The following is an 8,801-nucleotide window of genomic DNA, read 5'->3' on the forward strand; positions in this document are numbered from 1 at the left end:
ACACAAACCAGATTAGAGATTCACACACACACACACACACACACACACACACACACACACACACACACACACACACACACACACACACACACAAAAGCCTCCAGCCACTTCCACTTCAAAGATCCACTGCTTGATTGGGCCACAAGAGGTTTTGGGGAAAGACGGGACAAAGTTACTCCTCAGAGGACAGGTTTGCTTGTCTGCATCATTAAAAGCAATCTGTACAGCAGAGCTTGAGGCTTGAGCAGTAAATAACAGAAATAATAATGAGTGAATTAAATCACACATTTCTTGTTTTCAGTGTAAATTTTACCGTTGTTTAAAAGGCACCGTGAGATGGAGTTTTAAATCAATTTCAAGATGGGGGAAAAAAAAACTTTTGTTGCATTTAATTGCTCATATATGATAATTAATGAACCTAAGTGGGTAAGTTGACCTTGTAAAGCTTGAATATATAATTTTAATTGTTGTTTTACCGTTTGAAATAAAACCGTCGAAGAGATTTCTCTCAAGTAATTGGATGGTGGTTTAAATTAAAAACATAAATGGCTTCGTCACAGTGATTCTTCTCACCATTATTGGGACTTTATTAGTGCTGCAGCTGTTGAATATTTTGGTGTATATATTGGTGACACAAAACCAAGTATTTTGTGACGACAGGGAAAAACCGCAATACAGCAAAACGAAAGCCTATCCCGTGAATGAAAGTTCTTTCAAACTTGAAACCAAACCTGTATTGAACAGAAGCAAAAGATCGATACAATGTATACCTATTGGAGAAAAAAAAAACTAGGCAGACATTGGCATTGTAAGTGCGCCAAACGGAAATGGAGGCAATATATTCTTCTTCACACATAGCAAGACTCTTTTACAACAAAGTCTGTCTCATCGCAAAGGATCACATAAAGGACACCGTTTTTTATTGATTACGGTAGTCACCTCAGTTATTTCATTCCACATGGAAAAGACGGAGTGATATTGGAGATCTCTTTTTGTTATGTGCTCTTTTCTGCTTGAATACCTTTGGTGCACTCTCCCAAGACACTTTGCTTCCTTACAAAGGCACCAGATCCACTTTAACTTTATATTACTTACACACTTAAACACTTGTCCCCCCCCCCAGTGAATGAACCTTTGCGACCTAAAGAATCATTATGGTCACACAAGTCACACAATACATGTTCTTTACTGTTTTTTTTCTTGAGGTTATTAAAGTCGCAGTGGATGTTCTTTTTCTCCCTTACTCCGCCAACTTTTGATGCCAAATTCTAACGATGCATTTGAAACGTGCCAAAAATATCAACATAAATCATTTGTATAAAAGCAATATTTCTTTTGGAACATCCCATCTACTTCTTGAAAAACAGTACTGATGCGTGATATTATGAATGTACTACCACTGCAGTGGCCACTAGTTTGACAGATGAGCAAAATATGCTGAATAAAAGATGAGACGAGGCATGACAAGAGTCTGTATTTACTGTTTTTAAGTGTTTCCTTTTGACTGTTCTTGTTTTTTTTTTTTTTTTTTATTTCTCATTGGATTTGAGACTCAAAAATATCCCTCATGAAGCATAAAAAGTATGACCTCGAAGCACTCTGGTCAAATTTTTCTTCTTCAAGACACATATTTGCCAACACACACACACACATATATATATATACTGAGCTCGTGAGCCTGAGGCAGGCCTTTCAGCGAAAGATGAAGTAATCTAAACGTGGACCCTTCCGACCTTGTATGACCGTAAGGACTCACCATTGTCGTTCTCCATATCTTCCGTTGTGAGAGATCTCGTGATATGCAACCTGTTTGCACATGTATCTCATTATGTCCTTTTCATGAAAGTGAGATGTGAATTCACTTGGAGGGAATGTTGATGGATGAATGCAAATGTTATCACTGCACTCCATTGTAAAAGCCTTCGCCTACCACTTCTTCTATCCTGCCAGCGTGAACAGATACAAGCGGGGATCAGTCACGTGGTGTCAGGAGCTCAACTGGTGGCGTGAAAGACATAACCATTTCTTATTTAAAGAAGGGGAGTACATTCTGGGCACACTTTTTATGCACATTATGGAAATAATATAAGGAACATTTAGAATAAAAATTGGAATTTGATATTGAGGCGGCCCGGTGGTCCAGTGGTTAGCCGTTAGCGCATTGACCTCACAGTGCAGAGGTACCGGGTTCAATCTCAGCTCCAGCCTCCCTGGGTGGAGTTTGCATGTTCTCCCCGTGCCTGCGTGGGTTTTCTCCGGGTTCTCCGGTTTCCTCCCACATTCCAAAAAACATGCATGGCAGGCTGATTGAACACTCTAAATTGTCCCTAGTTGTGAGTGTGAGCGCGGATGATTGTTCGTCTCTGTGTGCCCTGTGATTGGCTGGCAACCGTTTCAGGGTGTCCCCGGCCTACTGCCCGAAGACGGCTGGGATAGGCTCTAGCACTCCCCGCGACCCTTGTGAGAATAAAGCGGATCGGAAAATGAATGAATAAATTTCATATTGACGGATTCCATGCCAATAGCTAGGGGTAGCTACTGGGTGTCAAGGCATTTGGTAAGGGTAGCTGCCACCCCTTACCACTCTGTAAAACCGCCTGTGCTGCATATCCAGTACTGTAGGGCGCTGAGTGTGTTTGTTTTGTCCACTTTGCTGTGCACTTAGAGTGGCTTTTAATGGATTCAACATCTCTCTGTATGTTTATTGGCTGATGATGAAAAATGCAGTGGCTAAAATGCCCCGAAAGATACCTTCACAATGAGACATTTTGTTGGCAAAGTCATGTACTGTATATGCATACAAATCACCGGTTCTCCTTTCCACACTAAAAGTTTAATTCATCTGGTTGCTTTCAGACTACAGCACGCCATTTAAATTCAATTTAAGCAAGGCCCCAAACTTACTTTTATTGTATTTCCTAGCACACACAAACCCTCCTGCATTTATTTATTTTATGGTTTGTAGTGGTTGCCTTCTTCTTTTTTATTTTTCTCTCTTACAATCAGTCAGTTCAATTTACTCTGGGAAAGACTGCGGGGTTGAAGCAGCTGAGCTGTCACAATGAATTTGTGTGCTCTAAACAAGATTAACTACTGCTATTTGTATCCCCCCCATATCTCTGAAAGGGTAATCAACGCAGGCGGTTTAGTTTGCTAATTTTCACCATGGTAACCACTTAAAAAAAAGCCCATCACGGCAAATAGATTGGCTTCAAATAGCATCGCTATTATATATATATATATATATACATATATATATATGTACACACACACACACGTGTTTGTGTGTGTGTGTGTGCGTGTGTGTGTGTTTTAAAGAGGTGTGTGTTTCGGGGTGATGCAAGTTTTTTTTCATGCCTTTTGGCCTCTATGTATGGGAACACTTTTTTTTTTTTTTTTGGAGGAAATGTGGTTGGATTAGGATTAAACCCATATTCATGAGTGATTCCGTTTCAAAAAAAGGAAGAGAGATATCGATCACACATCGAAGCATACATTTTGTTGTGAGAATTGACAAGCATTCTCTCAATGTAGTAATGATTAGAGCAAATACACACACTGGAGCAGCCGGGGTAACTCATATAGTGCTCAGGGAGCAGGCCAGAGACTTTGCTCAAGGGCACCACTTAGGCAACTTCTCCTTTTGGTTGCCCCAGCCAGTCCATACATATGATACGTGTGTACCGAAACATGGAGTGAACAATTTAATTTTTCTTGTGGCGCTGCTAGATTTGTGCCAAAGAAAGATACATTATGTTTGTCGTTCATGAATATGGAATCTTCACAAATCCTCAGGCATGACACAATCAAGCCGAGGAGTTTGCTCATTTCGCTGAAAGGAAAACTGGACGTGGTGAAGTCCAGGAACTGTAATAAGAGATTCAATGGAATGACGGATTTAAATCATTCCCATGTTACGTTATGTTACATTAGTAGTTCATTTCGAAGCTGAATCCAAGTGCCCACACTCAGGGTCCTCACACTTGTCTTAATCTCTCCACCCGTGATCCTTTTTTCATTTATTTTTAGGAGAATGCTGGATAAGTGACAATATCAACTACAACACCAACTCACAAACTCACTTCACGAAAGGAAGATAGCATCCATCCTTTTTGAACCTTCCATTTCGGCTTGAAGATCTCACTCTCACATCTTGGAACAGCAACACAGAGGCTGAGAGGTGCGAGAAAGTGAGACACCCGCGAGCTCAACACTTTTAGATTAAAAAAAATCTATTAATTAACATGGAGCATTTTTTTTTTTCCAGCCACTGTCGATTGATTACCTGATGAGAGTCGGACAAGCAAGAGGAAGGTGCGATACCAATTAGGAAGAGTGAAGTGTTTCTAAAAACCCAACTCACTTCCACAGTTGACAGACTTTCATGCTGGCGCCGTGCTGCTTATCGTCTGCTCGGAATGAAATGGCACTGCAGATTTTCCCACTTGATAAAAATAACCTCTATAACAGGCGTGAGTTGAGCTCATTGTACAGGGGGTAACACGCAGCTGAAAGAAAATGATGCCTTGTGTTGTCTGCCACATCAATAACATTTACACAAACCATTTGTTGTTGTTGTTTGTTTCTTCGGGACAGCAGTTATGTTTTGTTAAGGAAATCAATAAAACACATGCTCATAAGTCGAACAGCTCTTACAATTGAAAATATTAATCAAAATTAAGTGATGTCAACTTCAATTTACTCTTTCATTTTCCATCCATTCTCTGATCATCTTACCCTCACAAGGGTCGCTGAAGCCTATCTCAGCTGACTTTGGGCAACAGGCGGGGGACATCCTGAACTGGTTGCCAGCCAATTGCAGGCTGACAAGAAACAACCATCCATGCTCACCTTAACACCTAGGGACAATTTAGAATGTTCCATTAACCTGCCATGCATGTTTTTGGAATGTGGGAGGAAACCGGAGTACCCAGAGAAAACCCACGTAGGCACAGGGAGAACATGGAAACTCCACACAGGAAGGCCAGAGCCGGAATCGAACCCTGCACCTCTACACGATGAGGCAGACGCACTAACCAGTTGACCACCAGGCCGCTCTTCTTTCATTATGGGTGTTCTAAATGATTCTCCTCGCGTTTTAACATTCAGAGTTCATCAAACAATATGAAATTGACTATTAACTTGTTTGGTAAGAGACACAATGGCCGCAAGAGTGTGTTATGGGTTGCACGAGGCAAACGGTCTGAAGGAGACAGCTATCTCGGCCGTATGGCAAGAGAAGAGCTTGTGCTGTGCGAAGAGGAGGTGAGAAAAGAAGGAGGGAAAATGACATGAGGCTGGTGAAACGAACAGATCATAAGAGCCCCCGGGGTAGAGACAATTGAGGCATGAAAGAGCTTTGGAGATGTGGGTGGTGTGGGGTGAGGGTAGATGCAAACTTCACATCCACTTTATCCGTCTCCAAATTTTTATCAGAACTTGTTAGCTGTCTGCAACTCCCTTCTTTCTCCATTTGGCTTCACTTTCCTTTTCTACTTCTCATTTTGCCGCCCATGGATTCTCTTTTGTTTCTGGTGAAAAAAAACGACAGCTGACATTTATGTTAAACAACTCTCGGTTACACTGTATATATTTACAAAGTTGAAAGCCTCTGAGATTGAACAGTTTTGAATTTGATCAAGATTCATGCATTACACCTCTACGCCTAACATTGAACTCTGCAGTACACTCATTGTAGTTTAAAAGCTTTTGCTGACAGCTGATCGGCTTCCACACATCCCATGTTGAACTCTTGTTTTTTAGCCCCTTTCTGACCAAGGATATTCAAACACGCGACAATCTTGTCTGATAAAATTATCCTTATCCGTGAGGTGTGTCAAGAGTGCATTTGTTGTGCCGTCAATGTTAAGTAATGAACGTGTACAATATTTACCACCAAAAATCTTTGTGTGTGTGTGTGAACGTGTGTGTGTGTGTGTGTGTGTGTGTGTGTGTGTGTGTGTGTGTGTGTGTGTGTGTAGAGGAAGCTGAACTCTCCTGAGCTAGTTGACTCTGCAAACTGTGACGTGACGGAATGTAGGCAACCAAAGAAGCTCTCTGACTGACAAATGAGGAAGTGCCAGTAAATGAAGCAAAGTAATATCCTACCCGATGTTCATCCATCAAATGATATTGAAAAAGAAGTGCATATTTTGTTTTATTGTCCTTTTTATCATAATTTGAGGAGACAGAGATTTTGTAAATTGTCTGATGTAGCTCTATATCTCCCTACACTGTCAGATGAAGAACGACTCAAGCATTTGTTCGAGCACAAGCCATTTTATTTGGTTGAGTTGTTGTTAAGTGCTTGGCTGACACGGAATTTTGGTAATTTTGTGGATGTCTGCCTTTTGTTCATTTTTGTGTCTCAATCACAGAGTAAGTAAATAAACTAAATGTAGATCTTCAAATTTAATTGAAGAAAATGCTTCAGTTTCATCTGGGTAGACTGCCTTCAATAAAAGCAGTGTGTCTTGTACGGCGATAATGAGCCTGGATTGTTTATTTTAGCGTTCATACAAATGCGCACCAGCCTGGCAAGTCTGTGATATTAGCATCAAGATAACATGGTCAACCATTGACCACAGCAGCCTCCAAACCCCGGTCCGCGGACCAGTACCGGTCCGCACAGAAAGAATAAATAACGTACATTAATTCCGTTGTGTCGAACACAACGGAATTGCTCTGTTTACCTTCCATGTCCATGAAGAATGCAGAAGCTCTCAAATGTTCACTCTTCTTCACTCCTTTCTGACGAGGAGGGTGTCGTGGAGCTGAGAGAGACGTCATTAGTCTGCCTTGCCAGAAAGTGTTTAACGTTTGGGAAAAGCTGCTCTTCCTCCTTTATTTTCTGACTCTTTTCAAACCTGCCCTCCATCTCTTTCTCGCCATCTTTCCCAAATAACTCTGCTGTCCTCTGGCTGAACCACAGCTGTTTAATACTGGTGCACATGTGTGTGACTCTGTGAGAGAGCAAAGCTAGTGTGTGTGTGTGTGTGTGTGTGTGTGTGTGTGTGTGTGTGTGTGTGTGTGTGTGTGTGTGTGTGTGTGTGTGTGTGTGTGTGTGTTCATGCTAAGCCATCCATCAAGTCTCAGAGTATAGCTGAGGCTTTTCTGCCTTGACTCTGCAGCCTCAAAAAGTTGATTTACTTCAAACCTGAGACACAATGTGACTGGATAACAGCAGCTTCCACAGACAAATTTGATTTTTTGAAAGGATTTTTAAACAAAATTTATTTAATAACTGCGCATTGAATGACTGGTTCAATTTCAGCTTTTAAACAGTCGCCGTTTTCTTTCTTAAAATGGCGCAATGACCATAATTACTACATCTTGTACATGTGCAACTGATGTGTATATGTATATATTTTTTTCCAATTTAGTTTCACCCACAATTACTTTTTCATTTGCATTTTGTGTTTGATTATGATTTTTGTATTTGCTTTTATGACTGTTATTTTTATGGTGAGTCTTCATGTCATGAATTTTATTTTGTTCATTTCAATTGCGTGACCTTTGACTTCGTCTCATGACATCACTTCTTCTCTTTTTGCACTGATCTCGTCAGTAGTTGGTGAGCTTGCTGCGTGAGAGGTGCGCGTGTATTTTGCTAAAAAGGTTGCTGCACTGATTTGTGTGTATACACAGACTGCTGCGAGAGAAAATAAACGCGCCTTGTGGCTGACCAGAGAATTTCTTTCTCAGCCTCATCATTACCCATCACGAGATATCGCCTTTTTAGCCAGGATCAGATCGGACCGATTACACTTGGAATGATTAGTAGAGGAAAATCAATCATTAACCTTTATTAAAATTGAACAAAAAATTCACCACGAAATGCTGTTTGTGTTCTTAAGATGCATTTATAACAATTCACCACCACAAACTAGTCAAAGAATTTAGCAAACTGGCCCTCGGAACCTCAATCTGTACCTGATTAGCAGCCTTCCTCAGCACACGTGACAATTCCCCCCAGCAGCGTGATCGTCAAATTTGCTGACAACTCCACCATTGTACGACTGATCAAGGAAAACGATGCGCCAGCCTGCAAAGTTGTGGCTGGGCGGGCAGTGAGCATTTGTGCTTGACCGTGCGTCGGCTGCATCCGTGACGAGCACATATCAGCACACAAATTGCAAAGTGTAAGTCAGTAGCTGCCTCCATGAATAAAAATACAAATGATGTCACTAATTAGTCTTTATGGGGGCTCACTTATTACAGAACAAGCAAGCACACGCAAACAACCGAGTGCTTTCAAGTGTCACGAGTGCCTGTTAAATGTGCTGTAGTGCTTTGTCCTTTGCGTGTTATCAGCTTTAATTCAGACACCCCGGAACTGTTAAGAATGGCTAAAATGAAGAAAAATTATATGTTTAACTACATTGTTTTTGCATCCATTCAAAATAGCTGTGCCCCTCTGTCCATTTAATACCAAGGATTTCATAAGAACTTCCGTCAATTAAAACAGGATTAACAAACGCTCCTATTTGCTTCCCCTGGATTGACTTCTCCGCGTCAGCTTCAATATCGGCGAAACTAAAACAGAATATTCTAAAATGAAAAAAACAACAAATTGAACTTTAATGACACAGAACTGATTGTTTATTGGAAGGGACGCTTGAGGATTCATTCATCTTCACCAATTCGTCGAGGATGTCTGGCCATCCCCTCTACAAATAATATCGATACACAAACAGACCTGCGAGAACCACTCAAAACACACAAGTACTGGCATTGCTACCAGAGTGTCAGTTGTACGAGCATCAGCCTTGTCAATGAATTATTTCCGATGTTGGGGATCG

At 41.1% G+C, this 8,801-nt stretch overlaps 1 long non-coding RNA gene across 1 annotated transcript in view; it reads left to right on the forward strand.

The window, feature by feature from the left end:
• Window positions 1-6,284, forward strand: part of LOC109525381 (uncharacterized) — a 65,424-nt gene extending 59,140 nt beyond the window's left edge. The window contains exon 3 of the long non-coding RNA XR_002170140.1: window positions 5,982-6,284. This is a non-coding gene — a long non-coding RNA (uncharacterized LOC109525381). The remainder of the gene's footprint in view (window positions 1-5,981) is intronic.
• Window positions 6,285-8,801: the final 2,517 nt, after the last annotated feature.

The sequence above is a fragment of the Hippocampus comes genome, unplaced genomic scaffold (assembly GCF_001891065.2).
Source record: "Hippocampus comes isolate QL1 unplaced genomic scaffold, H_comes_QL1_v1.1 scaffold29, whole genome shotgun sequence".
NCBI classification, from domain to species: domain Eukaryota; kingdom Metazoa; phylum Chordata; class Actinopteri; order Syngnathiformes; family Syngnathidae; genus Hippocampus; species Hippocampus comes.